The sequence below is a fragment of the Mustela erminea genome, chromosome 3 (assembly GCF_009829155.1).
Source record: "Mustela erminea isolate mMusErm1 chromosome 3, mMusErm1.Pri, whole genome shotgun sequence".
Taxonomy (NCBI): Eukaryota; Metazoa; Chordata; class Mammalia; order Carnivora; family Mustelidae; genus Mustela; species Mustela erminea.
In genome coordinates this window covers 43,131,466-43,150,695 of record NC_045616.1, presented here as the reverse complement: position 1 = coordinate 43,150,695, position 19,230 = coordinate 43,131,466, and the positions used below count along the sequence as shown (strand labels likewise).

The 19,230-nt window shown below is 38.5% G+C and overlaps 1 protein-coding gene across 1 annotated transcript in view; it reads left to right on the top strand.

Moving 5' to 3' along the window:
- The window catches only part of LOC116586097 (wiskott-Aldrich syndrome protein family member 2-like), a 30,434-nt gene extending 11,453 nt beyond the window's left edge, over positions 1 to 18,981 (top strand). Inside the window, exon 2 of the mRNA XM_032335670.1 lies at positions 18,899 to 18,981. The gene's annotated coding sequence lies outside the window, so the exon portion shown is untranslated. The remainder of the gene's footprint in view (positions 1 to 18,898) is intronic.
- The last annotated feature ends 249 nt before the right edge of the window (positions 18,982 to 19,230 follow it).

Sequence of the window (19,230 nt, the reverse complement as noted above, 5' to 3'; positions counted from 1 at the left end):
CCATCCCCTTCACAAAAGTGTGATGATCCTTTACAAGGTCTACCAATAGCTACTAAGATCGGAATGCACTGTATGTCTGGGAATATTACTAAATGGCAAACTGCAAGTTGCTGTATGCACTTTTTCTCTTGTTTGCTTTGAGGCTAAAGCAGCCAACAATGAAGATGGACAGAGTCCCAGCTGTTGCTAAGAAACAGAAATCCAGAAGAACTGACAACTTATGGTGAAACCTGACCCACTAAGTTCTTCAGCTTTAGCTAAATACAGATCTCCCTAAAAGAAAATTGGCAGGCAGTTCTCCATAGTAAAGCAGTTGCATGTCATAAACCCCAAAGTGGACTCAGACCACAGACTATCTCAAACCCCCAAGCACCTCTCATTCTCCAGTACAAAACAATCTGCACCAGCAAGAAGTGGGTACCCTTGCCCCAAGGGAAGAATCTCAGTGTCCTTTGTCAGGAGTGGCTCTGGAAGATTGTAAAAGAGAATCCAAATTAGGTGCAGCCAGATATCCTAATAATTGACCAGGAAGTGGGTCCATTAGCTCATGCCTTTTAAGATCTCAAGGCCTATTATTTACCATCCCACTCCTGCTGAATATAATATATAATTTAGTTGAACTTGTTGAATTTATATTTAGTCCACAAAATACAACATTAATCCAAGTATTTCTTGGGTGCTTGCTTTTTTTTTTAAATTTTTTATTTTTTATAAACATATATTTTTATCCCCAGGGGTACAGGTCTGTAAATCACCAGGTTTACATACTTCACAGCACTCACCAAAGCACATACCCTCCCCAATGTCCATAATCCCACCCCCTTCTCCCAAACCCCCTCCCCCCAGCAACCCTCAGTTTGTTTTGTGAGATTAAGAGTCACTTATGGTTTGTCTCCCTCCCAATCCCATCTTGTTTCATTGATTCTTCTCCTACCCACTTAAGCCCCCTTGTTGCATCACCACTTCCTCATATCAGGGAGATCATATGACAGTTGTCTTTCTCTGCTTGACTTATTTCGCTAAGCATGATATGCTCTAGTTCCATCCATGTTGTCGCAAATGGCAAGATTTCATTTCTTTTGATGGCTGCATAGTATTCATTGTGTATATATACCACATCTTCTTGATCAATTCATCTGTTGATGGACATCTAGGTTCTTTCCATAGTTTGGCTATTGTGGACATTGCTGCTATAAACATTCGGGTGCATGTGCCCCTTTGGATCACTACGTTTGTATCTTTAGGGTAAATACCCAATAGTGCAATTGCTGGGTCATAGGGCAGTTCTATTTTCAACATTTTGAGGAACCTCCATGCTGTTTTCCAGAGTGGTTGCACCAGCTTGCATTCCCACCAACAGTGTAGGAGGGTTCCCCTTTCTCCGCATCCTCGCCAGCATCTGTCATTTCCTGACTTGTTGATTTTAGCCATTCTGACTGGTGTGAGGTGATATCTCATTGTGGTTTTGATTTGTATTTCCCTGATGCCGAGTGATATGGAGCACTTTTTCATGTGTCTGTTGGCCATCTGGATGTCTTCTTTGCAGAAATGTCTGTTCATGTCCTCTGCCCATTTCTTGATTGGATTATTTGTTCTTTGGGTATTGAGTTTGCTAAGTTCTTTATAGATTCTGGACAAACGACATATCTGATTTGTCGTTTGCAAATATTTTCTCCCATTCTGTCAGTTTTTTTGATTTTGTTAACTGTTTCCTTTGCTGTGCAAAAGCTTTTGATCTTGATGAAATCCCAATAGTTCATTTTTTCCCTTGCTTCCCTTGTCTTTGGTGTTGTTCCTAGGAAGATGTTGCTGCGGCTGAGGTCGAAGAGGTTGCTGCCTGTGTTCTCCTCAAGGATTTTGAGGGATTCCTTTCGCACATTGAGGTCCTTCATCCATTTTGAGTCTATTTTTGTGTGTGGTGTAAGGAAATGGTCTAATTTCATTTTTCTGCATGTGGCTGTCCAATTTTCCCAGCACCATTTATTGAAGAGGCTGTCTTTTTTCCATTGGACATTCTTTCCTCCTTTGTCGAAGATTAGTTGACTGTAGAGTTGAGGGTCTATTTCTGGGCTCTCTATTCTGTTCCATTGATCTATGTGTCTGTTTTTGTGCCAGTACCATGCTGTCTTGATGATGACAGCTTTGTAATAGAGCTTGAAGTCCGGAATTGTGATGCCACCAACGTTGGCTTTCTTTTTCAATATCTCTTGGGTGCTTTTTATATGCCTACCCTTGGGGTAGGGACATGGAAAAAAGTGCTAAGATGGACAATGAATTTTTGCACTTAGAGTTACCATTCTATTTGGGGGAAGGGAAATAAATATCATTAAGGAAATAAGGTTATAAATTGGGATGGGTTCTGCAGGGGAAAATGTCAGAGAAATTTAAAAAGGAGGCAAATGGAAAGAGCAGTGGGGTGGTCAGAAGAAAAGTCTTCTTCAAGCTGTAGGTGGTAGAATGAGGTTGCACTTAGTGTAGGAAGAACCATGGGAAGAGCAAGAAGAAGAACAAATGCAAAGACCCTAGAGTAAGAAGGGGGTTGTTATATGTGAAGAACCAAAGGAGGCAAGTATAGCTGAAGCATAGTGTATGAGAAGTTGATACTGGACTCAAAAACACATTCAAGGAACCTCCTTTTATCTAGGGCTTTGTGGCCTATGGAAAGCATTGCAGTTTAATTCCAAACACAAGCAGATACTATTGAAAGGTTTTACACTAAAGAGTAGCATAATCTGATTTACTTTCTAAAAGATTGTTGTAGCTTCTATGTAGAAAAATAGATAATAGTAGCAAAAGTGAAAGCGGCTCTCTCGAACTCTCCACTTAAAAAGCTAGTCTAATGTATAATAGCTGTTAGGTTTAGAGGAGTAGCTTTGAAATTTAGAGAAAATGGAATTAAGATTAATTTGGGTTTTAAGAATGACAACATTTGAGTTGAGATCCTCATTTATGATACATTAGTATCTAAATATATCGATAAATAGCTAACAAGAATATTGTTTGGGAATCTGGAGATAAATATCAAAGAGCTAGTCAGGTTGAAGGTATTTGAGAGTAGAGAGAGCTGAGAAGGAAATGCTGGGTTTTTTTTTTTTTCATAAACTTCAATATAATTTTTAAATAAAAATTGTGTGTGTGTGTGTGTGTGTACACAAAACCTTTGCTGTGAAAAGGTTAGAGAGCAGTGTGGTAATAGATGAAGTAAGTCAACAGAGTATTTCTTTTTAGTTGAAAATACTGATGTATGTTGGTAGACTGGCATGAATAATAAGCAGAGAATGAAAATTTGGTGATGTGTAGTAGACAAATGGAATAACTGAAGGAGCTGAACCGAGAGGAGAAAATATAGGTGTCAAGAGTTACAATTGCTCATGATAGGGAAAATGATACTGTTTCAATTGGAACAGAAAAGAAGGCTGAGAAGGTGAGTAAGGATGCAGAGAGGTTTGGATATCTGTTGGAATGAAAATGAAGTAAATCCTCTCTGATGGTTTCTGTATTCACAATCAATTATGTATGGAGCAGGATCATCTGCTGAAAATGAGGAGAGTGAAGGAGTCTGAGGTAACAGGAAAAAAAGATGACATATCTACCTCAGAAAATGTGAAGATGAACTTCCTAGGGAAGCATAGTAGGACTGCCAGTTTGGCTTGGGTGTTCGTTTGTGGTCTGTGGTCATGAATTTAGAGAGAAATGAGTCCGCTAATTGTATTATTTCTTTATTAAGTAGCTTGGATCTCTGCACAAAGAATCAGATTGAATTCAAGCAGGTTTGAGATTTTGTGAAATGATTTCAACAGAGAGAGATGGGAGCCAAGGCACTTGATTGTGCTTCAGAAGGAATGCTTATATGATGAAACATGAATTCCACGCTGGGTAAATGTGGGAGTGAATACAGGTAATTAAAAAGTAGTGGGAATGGAAGAGGGTATCAATGAACTAGAGGTCTGTAAGTAACTTCAGGGGACAGTCATAGAGGGGTCCCCCAAATATTATGAGATTTACCTCCAAGAGCTTGACTAGGTTCCCACAATAAATATCTAACTTGAATCCCTTTATGCCTTCTGCAGGGAGAGAGGAAAAGAGCCATTCAGAAATATTCCAGACCATTCTGTTCTTCTGAACAAAGCCTGTCCTCAGGAGAAACTAGTTAGCCAATGCCTAACCAGCTGGGCTATTTTCAAAGCCTAACTGACCTAAGGGAAGGGAAATATCCAACTCCTATCCACTCTAGTTATCCTGTCCCACCGCAAGGGAATAGAAAAAACAGAAACACTTGTAAGGTTCACAGTCTAGAGACACAGGCACACTAAATGACTGAAATCTAATCACAGCACTATGGATTGCTTGTCCTCCACCAACACCTCAACACCACATCACTAAAGGCCTATTTACAGCAATTCCTTTTATCCAGTATGTTATGTCCAACTATCAAGAAAAAAAATTCCAGGTATATCAAGAAACAAACAAACAAAAAAACCCCAAAAAACAAAAAACAAACAACAACAACAAAAAACAAAACCAAAACAAAACAAAAAACACCATAATTTGAAGAGACGGAGGACAGAGTAAGCATCAGACCGGACATGGCAGAGTTGTTGGGAATTATTAATCAAAGAATTTAAAACAACAATGATTGATACATTCCGAACAATAGATAAAGTAGGCATCATGCAAGAATAGGTAGGCAATGTAAGCTGAGAGTTGGAAATCCTAAGAAAGAAACAGAAATGCTGATTTAAAAACAGAAACAAAAACACTGCTATTGGGTGGGTCAGCTACATATATTTTGAAAGTCACTGAGAATGATCATATATAGTGTTGGAAAGGGGAAATATGAGCGTAAACCAGAAAAAAAGTTGTCAATAAATAGAAGAATGACTAGCAGTGAACAGCTGTACAGGACTTGACCAGTAATCAAGGTCATCACATCAGCTTCAAAGGAGCTTATATTCTTGGAGACAAGAAGGACATGCCCCAGATCCTGACCCTGAGATCCACTATTTAGGGGCAAAGAAAGTCTACAGTTGAAAAGAATGTAGTTGAGTCATTATTAATTTAAGACAGCCTAGACTCATTTAATGCTAAGAACGTAGGTCCTTATTTGATAAGGACACATCCTATTCAACAAGCATATGTGAAACATCTAGGTATTGTGCTATTTGTTTTAGATGTTTGAGATACAACAATCAACAAGAAAGCCAAAAAAAAAAAAATTGCATTTTTTTCAATTTTTTATTTTTTTTGGAATTTGTGTTCCTGTGTGGGGAGCCAGAAAGTAAACATATGTTCTATCTGGTAGTGTTAAGTGCTATGAAGAAAAAACACACATTTTGAGAGGGCTAGAGGGTGATGGGGATGGTATTTTAAACAAGGTTACAGAGAGCTTTTCTGATAAGGTTATAGACATGTGAGCCAAAAACTGAATAAAGTGAGACACTTGCAGATATTTGGCAGGGACAGGGGCATTCTGTGTGGAAGGAAGAGCAGGACAAAAGCCCTAAGGCCAGAGGGTACTTATTATGTTTATGACACAGCAAGGAATCTGATTTGAGTTCAGTGCCGGGGAGCACTCACATAGTAATTATTTGTTTGTTTATACTAATTTCTGTATTAACACTGAGGAAGTAAAAGTGCTCATTTAACTAGAAGCTTCTCTATCTCTATTCATATTTTAAATTCTCCATAGATCTTAATTTTTCAACCTGGAAATGTGAAGTACTTAGACATTTGGCATCACATAATAAGGCATAAATGCTTTATTTTTAAAAATTAAAACTCCATTCGATTTTATGATTTCTTAATATTAGTTATTATTGTGGCTCACCTTTTTTTTTTTCCTGTGATGAATGGAGATCACTTTAATTAGAGGAATGTAAGCAAAAATTACATGGAATGATCATTTTATATATGTCACCAACAAAACTTTCAGAGGAGATAGTAGGTGAGCCTACATGATTCATCTGAAATAAGTAAGAAAAATAAGTACAAGTACTTTGTCTAAGTTTGATGTTCTGTTGGTCTTAGTGGTTATATGAACATCTAGTCATTAATAAATGAAGCAGATTGCACATTTTCAAAACAATTCAAGCTTCTTTAAAAAAAAAAAACATAGGATGAAGAATGCAGTCTAGTGGAACTGCTATGAGGAAGAGTGTGGCAGCCAGTAGCCTGCTGATTTCAATAACTTCCATTTTGGCTCCATCCCCCACCCTCCTCCTAAATCCACTCTTAACAAAGAATGCAGGGGGTGTCTTTACAAACATTAAGCAAATCCTATTGCTCCACTGTTTCACACCCTTTCAGAGAAATCCAGCTTTCTTTCCATTGGTCTTCCAAGAGCCTGGATGACCTGACTTCAGTCTTGCTCTGCAGTCTTACCCCATCATTCTCCCCCCTACTCACTCTGTCCAGGTCACTTGGCCTCCTTTCTGTCCACAAGCCTGCCAAATGCTTTTCCCCTCCCAGGCTTTTGCTCTGGGTGTTTCTGGGCCTGGAATGCTGCTCTCAGCTCTTCTCATGCAGGCTATTCGTCATCCTTTAGGTCTCAGGTCAGATGTCACTTCCTCAAAGGGGCCTCTGAACAGCATTCTCTAATGAGGCTTTCTTCAGTTACTTTTTCTAGTTCCCTTGTTTATTTTCCTCATAAAAATAGCAATTAGGATTTACATTTACCTCATTTTCCTTGTCTTACTTACCTATTGTTTCCTCCCCTACTAGAAGGTAAGCACCCTGGTCAATTGATAGGGTGAAACATTTGAAAAAGCTTAGACTATGTTAAAAGTAAATTTTGTAGGATTTTTAAGAGCAATTAAAAGTTACAGGTAAGGGGCGCCTGGGTGGTTCAGTGGGTTAAGCCTCTACCTTCGGCTCAGGTCATGATCTCAGGGTCCTGGGACTGAGCCCCGCATCGGGCTCTCTGCTCTGCAGGGAGCCTGCTTCCTCCCCCCTCTCTCTCTGCCTGCCTCTCTGCCTACTTGTGATCTCTGTCAAATAAATAAATAAAATCTTTAAAAAATTACAGGTAAAGTATAAACATTCTACAGAAAGATAATAAAATTATAGTACCCTATTGCCATCTTTTTCATGGTTATCATGAAGTTAAATATGATTTAACTAAATATGGTGATATAATACCCTTGGAGTGGTAAGGGTGGACATAGTATGTGAGTGCTGAATGCTTATAGTGGAAGTTGACATTGTTTGTTCATCATCCATTCCACCTCTTCCCTATTGCATAGTGGCCATGAAGACCACTTTAGGGGTCAGTCTGATTAAATTGATTAGTGTAATCCAATTGCCCTTGCCAATCTAATATCTGAGGATGGGTGGTTCTGAGCCAGTAAATCCATGGCATTCCCTAGGTTATAGGGAATGGCTGAGGAACAAACATATAACCCAATTCACAGTAAAGATCTATATGGGATTCGTCTAGATATTCAGAAAAAGAAATCTTCTTTATTCTAATCTGAAAAATCAGAGAATGAATCTCTTTCTTCCTTTGGATATCAGCTGTGTTAGCATGAGACCAGGAAGAACTACAGTTCATTTGCCCCATGGGAAAGGCAGTCTGTGGATGGGACATCATTCCAAGATAATAGAACTGAGGCAACCACAGAGAAATGGAGCTAGTGTCGCTGAATGAAGTTGACTCAGGTTCACAATAAACTCCGGACTTTGAATTGTGGAAATCAGCACAGTTCTTACTTCTTAAATGGGGTGGGATTGGTATTACTAGAAGTTGAGGCATCTTACCTGACAAAATCCCTACTTTCTCTTAACAAGTAAAGAGACATTATCTAAAATATGTAAATGAAGAAATAGCTTTCAATAAATATTGTTTTTTTAAAGATTTTATTATTATTTATTTATTATTTTATTATTATTTATTATTTTATTTATTTGACAAGGAGAGAGAGGACACAAGCAGTGGGAGCAGTTGGCAGAGGGAGAAGGAGAAGTAGGCTCTCCGTGGATCAGGGAGCCAGGGCTCTATCCTGGCACCTGGGATCATGACCTGAGCCTAAGGCAGATGCTTCACTGACTGAGTCAACCAGGAGCCCCCAAGTTAGAATTTTAAATTGAGTCCATTTTAAAAAATGATTTCTTTAATTACTATTTAATATGGGCAATTTAAAAATCAAAGTATTTTTTGTTCTGAATGTAGAGAATGGTAATCCAGAAGTGGGGTACATAGAGTGGGATACATAAGAAGTCAGAGTCTTAAAGGATAAGAAATTTGAAGTTTCATCTTTTTTTTTTTTTTTTAATTTGTTGGCATGAGTAGGGGGAGGAGCAAAAGGGAGAGGGAGAAGCAGACTCCCTGCTGAGCAGGGAGCAGGACTCAAGGCTTGGTCCGGGGACCCCCGAGATCACAACATGAGCAGACACTTAACCAACTGAACCACCCAGGCGCCCCTCATCTTTTTTTTTTTTTTAAGTTCCCAGGGGGTAATATCTAAAATGTATGTACTATGTTACAGAGGTATTGAGCAACCAAAAAAAAAAAAAAATACTGAGTGCTTGTTTGTTAAGATAGATTTCTTAAAACAAAATGGACATTTTATACATATGGTTGTCATAGCCTGTTTCTGAGCAGTGAGAATATCGGCTTTTCTTTTTCTTAGATTGATATTGATAGTATGCTTTCTCTAAATAATATTATGGTCCCATGTTCCCCTTGTCAAATCTTTTCCTGTTTCAACATGAAGCAAATTTATTACTCCCCAGTAGATTTTCACAGTGTTCTCATGGTCACTCCACATAAAATTCTGGATAAATCTTTGATACTTTCCTCCCCTTACTACAAATTCACTTTGCATCTTTTCTCATCCAGATTTCAAATGTCATCTGACATAGATTTCAGTGGAGTGTTTCAGTATCTTCCACCACCAGTTAATTTTTATGCAGGTTAAATAGTTGGAGACACATCAAGTAATTTTTTCACTACAGAAGAATACCCACGTGCAGGGAAAGTAGTGGCTGAAATCCAGCCTGTATCTACTTGCTATGTACTCTGGAATTCGCTGCCAGCAAGAAAGGGCACATTTTATAATTCACACAAAGTTGCTATACATGTTATTGGTAACCAAGGTTGGAAAGGGAAATAAAAACAGCAACAGGAGAGGGTTATTGAATATATAATCAATTTCAACCAAGGTTTTTGGAGCATTCTCTGAGCGTTAAGCCCTGAGTCAGAGAAAGGAGGAAATCATTGGGCCTATGATGAATAGGGGGATTACAGGTCTGTTGAGTACCCCAGTTTGTTTAATTTTTCCCATTTTCTCATTTGCTCTTAAATGTTTACCACTATGGATAGTAAATTATGTAGTCACCCTAAAAAAGGAAGGGAAAATTAATTCTAGACTGAGTGGCATGGCAGGAGGATTGGTGGGGGAAGGGACACAAGGTAGAAATATGACAGAAAACATAGTGACTCTGAGCTGGTGAAGGGACACACCACTTTTAAGGAGTTTTTATTTGTTTGTTTGTTTGTTTTTTTACTTTCATTAAAGATTTTATTTATGTATTTATGTGTGTATGTATGTATGTATGTATGTATTTATGAGAGGAATAGAGAACAAGCACCTACAGGGGAAGCAGCTGGTAGGAGGAGAGGGAGACGCAGACTCCCCGCTGAGCAAGGAGTCCAATGCCAGACTCATGACCTGAGCCAAAGGCAGCCATTTAACCAACTGAGCCACCCAGGCACCCTTAAAGAGTTTTCATTTGTCTTCAGAGCAGTGAGAACTAATGATGTTTTGGGAGCAGGGAGACGGTAAGATCAGATCTGTTTAGTGTTGGTAAGATCTAAAGTACATTTCCCCTACCACTGCCTTTTCTCCCCACCACCTCCCACCATATACACATACATGGGACTAGGAAGAAGGAAAGGAAAATCATGTCCTTTTTGAGCATAAACACCCTCATAACTGAGCTCCACTTAATCTTCAATCCACTATAACTCCTTGGAATAACCCACCCTCTCCATTCCCTCTGTAAAACACATTGCTGTCATCGGCAGCTTTTAAGCGCTTATATGTGGAAAGCTACTCTAGTGCAACATACATTTCTGCTTCTGTAAGTTGAATTGCATATTTTAAATTATGTATTTGTTCTTTTAAGCCTGTTAATGCTAGTTGTACTCATTGTTGCAGTTATATAATTGAATAAAAAATACATAAACTGATGAACTAAGAAGACAATCTAGTTTCTTTGAAACTTTTGTGGAATGATTTTGAAAAACTGAAAGTCAACTGGCTAAGAATATTCAGATAAATGAGGTATATATGAAACAGTTAAAAAAAAAAAAAGCGAAATAGCATAAACATCCAGAAGATTCTGCATTCAGTTTGCTTAACAGTATTGTTCCGCAAACAATTTGTATTACAGCATTATCATATACTGTATAACTGAAGCCATATTAATATGCTCTAGTAAAGGGACAGGCCAAGTTTGGCCTGCAGTCAAAGTTACTACTTAGTTGGGCTTATAGTGGTATGGTCATTCTCTAGGATTCATTCAGTTTTTGCAGGGGGCAGACAAATGATAGGGACCATGTGTTAGGGTTCTCCAGAGAAACAGACTAATAGGATATATATAAAAAGATATTTATTGTAACGAATTGGTTCATGCTTTAGAGGCTAAGAAGTCCCAAGAGCTGTACAAATAAGCAGGAGAGCTAATGATACAGTTCTAGTCTTAGTCCAAAGCCCTGAGAACTAGGAGACATGATGGTGTAAGTTCCAGTCTGAGTCTGAATCTAAAGGCAGGAGAAGACTAAGAATTCAGGCAGAGAGAGAAAATTCTTCCATTACTTAGCCTTATTTGTTCTATTCAGGCCTTCAGTAGATTGTATGAGTCCCACCCTCAGTGGGGAGGGCAATTTGTTCAGTCCACCTATTCGAATGTAAATTTGAATCCAGAAACACACTTATGGACAAACCCAGAAAGTTTAACCAACTATCTGGGCACCTTGTTGCCCAGTGAAGTGGGCACATAAAATTAACTCTCACGGACACCACCCAGGCATCTTTATGACCTTTAAAACTAGCACCCATCTCCACAATGCATACCCAAAATATGATACATTGTTTTTTCGTTTTGGGGTCAGAAGTACACTGGGTATTAGTTTCCAAGACTTCTAAGTCTTCCCCACTGAAATAGCTTTTACTTAAAAGCTAAAACCCAGTATGGGGATTACTCCAACACCTAGTGTGTCAATCACAATTATTACATTTAGGGATTGAAGAAATGAGCACTAGTTGTTTCCATAGACCCAGTGTACTTACTGTGAGTCCAAATTTGTCCAGGCCTACATTTATTACTTGGCTCTTATATATTCCTACTCTTAATAGGGAGGTCAAGAAAATATTCTCAGTCTCTAGAATTGATGTCAACACACGTCCTGTGTCTAATTTTCCTTGAAATGTCTGGACACTTCCTTTTCCTCAGTATTCAGTCACCTGAGAAAATGGCCTAGGTCCTTTTGCGGGAAGGACTAGAAGAATCATTACAATATATATTTGCCATAGTGTTGTGGAGTCCTTTCTCCTAGAACCTGACTACCTCTATAGTCAATAGCTTCTGGGTCTAAAAAATATTAGCTCCAGTCTGGGAACTGGGCAATGGGTCATGACACTTTTTACTATAGTGACCATGCTCGGTCTCCTCATTCATTCTTCCTTTCTTTGATTACATACATTAGGCAGTATTCTTATTGCCGGCCCATCATTTTTTTTTTTTTTTTCTCTTAGGGGCACTTCTAGAAGACATCTCCACAACTTCTTCCAGGTCGAACTCCCTTGGCTATCATGCTGATTTCCTCAGTCATTATGATAATTGTGACATGCTGACTTCTGGTATTAAGTTCTATCTTCTGGATCTGCTATGCATCTGGGCCCCATCATTCCCATTGCTACTAATAAACCAAGTTTTATGATAGTATCACCGACAATAAGCCCTGGTCTTTAGAGGTAAGCTGTCACTGAACTTCTTCATGAGGGTGATACCTCTCTTACCAGGGCATGCCCATTGGTTTTGGAGAACGATGTACCCTCTCATGGAACATAATCTTCCATTCTGGGCTCTGGCCTCGCATAATATATCTACTTCTCTGATCTTTTAAATCTTACCCTCCACTGTCGGGTGTGACAATTTAGGCATTTCAGCATCTCTCAGCATAGGCCATTACTTTCTCCAAACTTTTAGGATCCATCCTAACAGGAGATTTTCACCATCCCCTGGGACCCTGTCAGGTTGTGAATTCCCATAACCCAAGAATGCCAACAAGTCAATAGCTTACCCTTATCTACTCTTATGTTCTAGCTCTTTTGATCAAGTGCTCTGAAAACCTGCCCAAATATTCCCCTGTTTTGGGTCAGTATATGCTGACTAGTTCTTGCTGCCTAGCATATTCCCATGTGGTGTAGCAGCTATGAAAGAAGGTGGGCTAAGTTTCTTAGAGAGTCCTCTTTTGTTCAGAAGCACTTACTGTGGTGACTTTCTGCGTGGGGGAGTGCTAGCTTCTTTTTTTCTTTTTCTACTTTTTAAAAAGATTTTATTTATTTATTTGACAGAGAAAGGAGGGAGCAAAGAGGGGGGAACAGCTGGCTCCCCCTGAGCAAGGAGTCCTATGAGGGATTTGATCCCAGGACCATGAGATCATGACTTGAGCGAAAGCAGACACTTAACAGCTTAACTGCTTAACCAACTGAGCCATGGAGGAGTCCAGGAGTGCTAGCTTTTAACCAGAAAGGTGGGCAACTTCTGTAGGTTCTGAGTGTTCATGGAAGTCTCTCAGAATCTTTGGGGGCATCCACACAGCTCTCCATATGCCTCGTTTATGAGGGTCCTGATTTTTCCAACAAGTTATCTACCCTTGGCTTCAGTTGTTTTTAAAGCTTCTTGATTGATTTAAGTTTTGGGTTTGGTGTTAAAGCTTTTTCTGTTTTTCTCAGGCCAGGAGGCAAAGGTGTCTTTGGAAGCCACTAGGGAAGTAGTTTTCACTTGGTTAACTGCTCTCTGGTTTTCATTAACCTTCTGTAGGCCTCAGTGCAACTTAATAATAGCCAGCTAATAATAGCTTGTATCTATTATTCATACACCTACACACACTTTTGAATTGCCCGCATTTTTGCCCCTGTCATGGCATTCCTCTGCTTCAGGAGAATCTCCCTAGTGACAACTGGTGAATGTTTTCTTAACTGGGCCACCACATTGTACCAGAGACTATCCAAGCCCCAGATACCACATGTGGTGAGGTTCACGAACAGTGGGACAGTTCAGACCCAGTTTCCCAAACCCCCTCTTACTGATTTCTTAGACAACTCCTTTTACCAAGTGTCTCACTCAGGGTATTCCAAGAAACAGATGATGGCACTAAGTTAGTTGTCCAGGAAGCCTATTGGAAAAAAGATGAAGGGAGAGAAAGCAGGATTGGGAAAGAAAGGTTTCAGATGATGGTACAAATACCACAAAAGCTTAGCCAGCACAATGCGGAGCTATGGAGCAAATATTCCTGTTGGGGAAATCCTACATTGAGCAAAGATGGCTGGGCCCTAGTACCACCGCCATGCTCAGTCATTGGCTGAGCAGGAGAGTTTGCCTCAGTTGGAATGCTGTATTAAAACCTGAAAATACTGCAGGTAGAGGCAGTTACCTTAATGGCGTTAATTGCAGCTGAATTGCAAGTTCTGTCTTGAAGGGAGATAGAAGCAGTATACTTCCATGGCTATCCTGATCTAGCCTGGAAAGGCTTAGGGGTGCCAGCAACTAGAAGCTGAAGAACTTGATCAAGGGGATGGGAAGGGAGGCTGAACCATGGAGTGCTGATTGAAAGTTGCTGAAGAAGCATTTTGAACACTACATCCCCCCAAGTCTGTATCATTAGGCAAAGGCCAACTGCAAAGTGGAGTTTTTTTTGTTTTTTTGGGTTTTTTTTTATTAATTTTTTATTTTTTATAAACATGTATTTTTATCCCCAGGGGTACAGGTCTGTGAATCACCAGGTTTACACACTTCACAGCACTCACCAAAGCACATACCCTCCCCAATGTCCATAATCCTACCCCCTTCTCCCAAACCCCCTCCCCCCAGCAACCCTCAGTTTGTTTTGTGAGATTAAGAGTCACTTATGGTTTGTCTCCCTCCCAATCCCACAATAGCCAAACTATGGAAAGAACCTAGATGTCCATCAACAGATGAATGGATCAAGAAGATGTGGTATATATACACAATGGAATACTATGCAGCCATCCAAAGAAATGAAATCTTGCCATTTGTGACTACACGGATGGAACTAGAGCGTATCATGCTTAGCGAAATAAGTCAAGCAAAGTGGAGTTTTACGGGAACACAGTTATGCCCATCTGTTTACATGCTGCCCATGGCTGCTTTCTTGCTACAATTCAAGAGTTGAGCGAATCGAAAATATTTACTACCTGGCACTCTAGGGAAAAGTTAGCTGACTTCTGATCTCTTAAGTTTATTTACATCTATATATTTCTGTGGTAGAAATAGTAAAAAATGGTGTGCCGTGTTGCATCACTTCCAAAATCTGCAGTCAGAGAAATTACACTGGTAGCTTGCAATTGGCTGTGGTGGGAGAATTTTTGCCATAGAAATAAGCAAATGCTGCAATTCAAGTCTTTTCCTTTTTGGAGAGCTGCTTGCTAAACACTGACTAGCAGCATTTATTGCTTCATGGTAAGTGCTGTGGACTGAATTATGTCTTCCCAAAACACATATATTCAAGTCCTAACTCCCCATCCCTCAGAATGTGACTGCATTTGGAGATAAGGTTTTGAAAGAGGTAATGAAGCTAATTCAGTGTGACTGGTGTCTTCATAAAAAGGTAATTTGGGATCAGATACAAAAGGGAAGACCATGGAAGGACTCAGGGGGAAAAGGTGGCTATGAACAAGCCAAGGAGGAAGTTCCAGAAGAAATCAACCCTGCTGACACCTTGACCTTGGGCTGTTTTCTAAGCCACCCAATCTGTGGTGCTTCATTTGGGAAAACTAGTATAGTAAGTGACTCAAGAAAGTGTCAGAGTCTACAGAGAAACATTAACTGAAATGATTTTCAAATAACATTGATCTCTTGAGTGGCTGCACCCCACTCTTTTCACCCCAAATTCAGTTGCCAGATCAGCCTTTTGTACCCCTGGAAGACCAGTTCCATTAGGAAATAAATACTATGTTACTGGTAGTACTATACTAATATTAGACTGTATTTGAGTAGACTGTTAGGCAAGGCATCTTTATGACTCCTTTGGGCATAAGTAGACTTTAAATCCTTATAAGTACTTTTAAAAATCAAGTGTTCTTGGGAAGATGCTAATCTATTTTCAGTTCAGATTAATACTACAGAAACAATAGAAATCTGTTTTTTGATATAGATTTGCATTCGGTTAATAAATACAATCACTTACCCAGTATATTTCTTTTCTGTGATTTCAATATCTAAATAAGAGGTCAGTAAATGAAAATTGCTTTCCTTTTTTGACTTTCAAATATGCACAATATTAAAATATCAAAAGCTTATTTAGAATTGTATGGAAAAGTAGTAAAAGTAGAGATGTTAGAATTGAAGTTAGGGAGGTCTGTAGAGTCTCTTAGACTCAGTCACTTCTCTGTCATCCCAGAAGTCCCACTGGTTCCTCCCAAGAATCCTGGGCACCTGAGAATTACAGTGTGGAATGTGTTATAGAGAAATAAGCATTATGTAAGGATTTGAAAGTTTTGCTCTGAATTTGTGACTTTGAGCTGGTTGTTAACCTTCTCTGGTCTTTGATTCTCTGATTTGCATAGTGGAGGTAAAAGATATAGATGATCTCTAAGGCACCTTTCAGCTCTAAAATTCTATGATCTCCAGTTCTACCTGGTTATAAACCATTTCACATATCCAGGTGATACCAGGGATTTAATCTAAGGTCATGAGCAAGCCAGACTATGCCAAAGGGGAAACAATTCTTAACTGCACTCTGCATTCTTTTTAACTCTGGAAGCATATTTCATTTTTCACATTGGCTAAATTCATCTCTGGTCAGGAACTAAGAATTATTCCAAACTTGCCTGATTTATCTGGCATAGATAAGGAATATTCATATTGTAATTTGAAAACTGTGTTAGTTCATGAATATCAAATTAACCAGAAACCTGGCACATAGTAGGCGTTCAATAAATAGTTGTCCCTTGTGACTTAGCTAAAAAACACTGAATTACATACTTTAAAGTAGTGAATTTTATGGAATGTGAGTTACGTATCAATTTAAATAGTTGTTGAGTGAATGGAATGTTGCATTTTGAATGTAGAAGAAAGGGTATTCATGTTGCGATTTTAAAATGTTGATTTCTGGGGACGCCTGGGTGGCTCAGTTGGTTAAGTACTGCCTTCAGCGCAGGTTGTGATCCCAGGGTCCTGGGATCGAGTCCCGCATTGGGCTCCTTGCTCAGTGGGGAGCCTGCTTCTCTCTGCCTCTGCCTGCTGCTCTGCCTGCTGCTCTGCCTGCTTGGGTTCTCTCTCTCTCTCTGACAAATAAATTAAAAAAAATCTTTAAAATGTTGATTTCTGATGTTCAGAATAAAACAACAAGAACCAAAAAAAAAAAAAAAAAAACCCAACCAAAAAACCCCAAAATAAAAACAGGAAATTTAAATCAAATACCGAATAAGAACATTAGTTGTCAGGAGACATTAATGATATTTGCGATACACCCTTGAACTTTGAGATTTTGGCAAGCATGTATATAATAGAAATTTCCTTGCTGCTTTTTCAGAGGCAAAATAATGACCAGATCAGCTGTGCTCCTTTATGACATTTAAAAATGCTCTTATGCTTTATAAGTACTACAGTGACATTTAATGACATGAATTCATGATGCCTCACATGTTGCATATTATTTCCTTGGATCAATTTCTTAATACAATGATAGTCATGGGCTTTTTTATTAACTATAAAAATTTACAATGTTTGATCAAACTCAACATGAATGCCGTATTTTAATATATTTCCTCCTTTTTGTGAGTAAATGAATATTTGCTGAGACGGGTGTTAGGAATCTTTTAAGTTAGTTTAAAATAAAAATGCTTCATATTTGTTTTACTTCTTTTTTCCAGTTTTATTGAAAAATAGTTGATATACATCACTGTATAAGTTTAAGACATACTGAATGATTGATTTACATATATTATGAAATGATTACAATCATAAGTTAGCTAACATCAATTTCTTTATATAGATACAATAAAAAGAGAAAAAAAGGAAAAAATTTCTCCTAGTGATGAATTCTTAGGATTTACTATAACAATTTTTCTATATATCATACAGCAGTATTAGCTATAGTCATCATGTACATTACATCCCTAATATGTATTTATCTTATAACCAGAAGTTTGTATCGTTTGAACACCTTCCTCCAATTTCCCCTCCCCCAATCTCTCTGCCTCTGTTAACCACAAGTCTGATCTCTTTTTCTATGAGTTCGGATTTTTTGGTTTTTGGTTTTTGGTTTTGTACAGTAAGATTGTACAGCATTTGTTTTTCTGTATTTGACTTATTTTACTTAGCATAATGCCTTCAAAATTCATCTGTGTTGTCACAAAACAAATGGTAAGATTTCCTTGTTTTTTGTTTTGTTTTGTTTTGTTTTGTTTTTAATGGATGAGTAATATTCAACTGAATGTGTTTAGGTTGGGGGTAACTACTTTATCCACTCATCTGTTGATGGACACTTGGATTGGTTCCATATCTTGGCTATTGTAAATAATATTACTGTAAATAATGAGGTGAACATGGAGGTGTACATATCTTCTCTAGTTTGTTTTCTTTACCTTTGGATATAGACCCAAAAGTGGAATTGCTGCACCATGGTGTAGTTCTATTTTCAATTTGTTGAGGATCCTCCATAATAACTGTACCAATTTACAATCCCACCAACAGTGCACAAGTGCTCCCTTTTCTCAGCATCCATGCCAGCATTTCTTGTCTCTTGCTTTTTGATGACAGCCATTCTAACAGGCATCAAGTGATATCTCATGGTGATCATAATTTCCATTTCCCAAATGACTAGTGACATTGCGTGTGTTGTGACGTACCTCTTAGTACCTTTCACATATCTTCTGTTTTATTTCTTATTTTCACCATATAATTAACAGGAGAGGGCAGTAATAGACTGCTTTCAAGAATTCTATAGCTTAACATATATTTCAGAGCCAAAATCCTATAATTCTGCTTTTAAAATGCTCCTTCAGTAATGTGCTACATGCTCTTTATATTTATTACTAATGAATCATTTAAACCTCTCATGTATCCCTTACAGCATAAAGTATCCTTAGTAATTGTCTGACCCCCTCACTTTATAGGTAAGAAGATGAAAGCCTAAAGATTGTGTGTGATACCTCTAAGACTGCCTAACCACTTGATGGCAGAATTTATTTAATTTTGTCCATATTACCACAACAAACCATCCGTTTAATTTGCATCCATGAAATGGAAACTAGTTATGAACTTTGCAGTGGATTCAGAAGAGATCTGAAGAACTTTAGGCTTGAATAAGATCAGGTTTACCCCCTCAGAATTAGTTAATATTTTCTGAGTTCACCAATAAATCTGAATTCACAAATAAATCTGATGCCTCTTCCTCTTCCTGATCCTATTCCTCATTTTCATTGACTGTATTTCTATTTGTATGTTAATATTTGTATACATCTGAATTCTTTACAAAGAGGATTTGAGACAACCCCGAAACATATTTTTACAAAGCATAAAAGTCTTGGGCTTGCTTTGCACTATTAGTATTAAGTTTGGATGATATATAAAAATCATTATATATTAAATCTCAGGTCTATATTACTTTGCTTGACTAGATTTTTTTTTTTTTTTTTTTTTAATTTAGCCCGTGAGAACTCTGCATTGCCCTGCTCATGGTGCATTTGGGGCCTTCCCTCCTCTTAACTATCGTTCTGGCCTCCTTCCCTTCAAAAAGGTAAAGCGCTGGATAGGTTGTTTGCACAACATCTCCAGACACCAGAGTGCTGGCCAGAGTCTGGCCCTCACTGTCTTAGAGTGCTGCTGAGAGTTCCAAGTGAGCCAAAGCAGAAACAGTATAAGTCCCCTCCAAAAAAAAAAAATCATCACAGCATATTACATCTGTATGTTGGTTAAAAATTATTCTTAGGGGGCGCCTGGGTGGCTCAGTGGTTAAGCCGCTGCCTTCGGCTTGGGTCA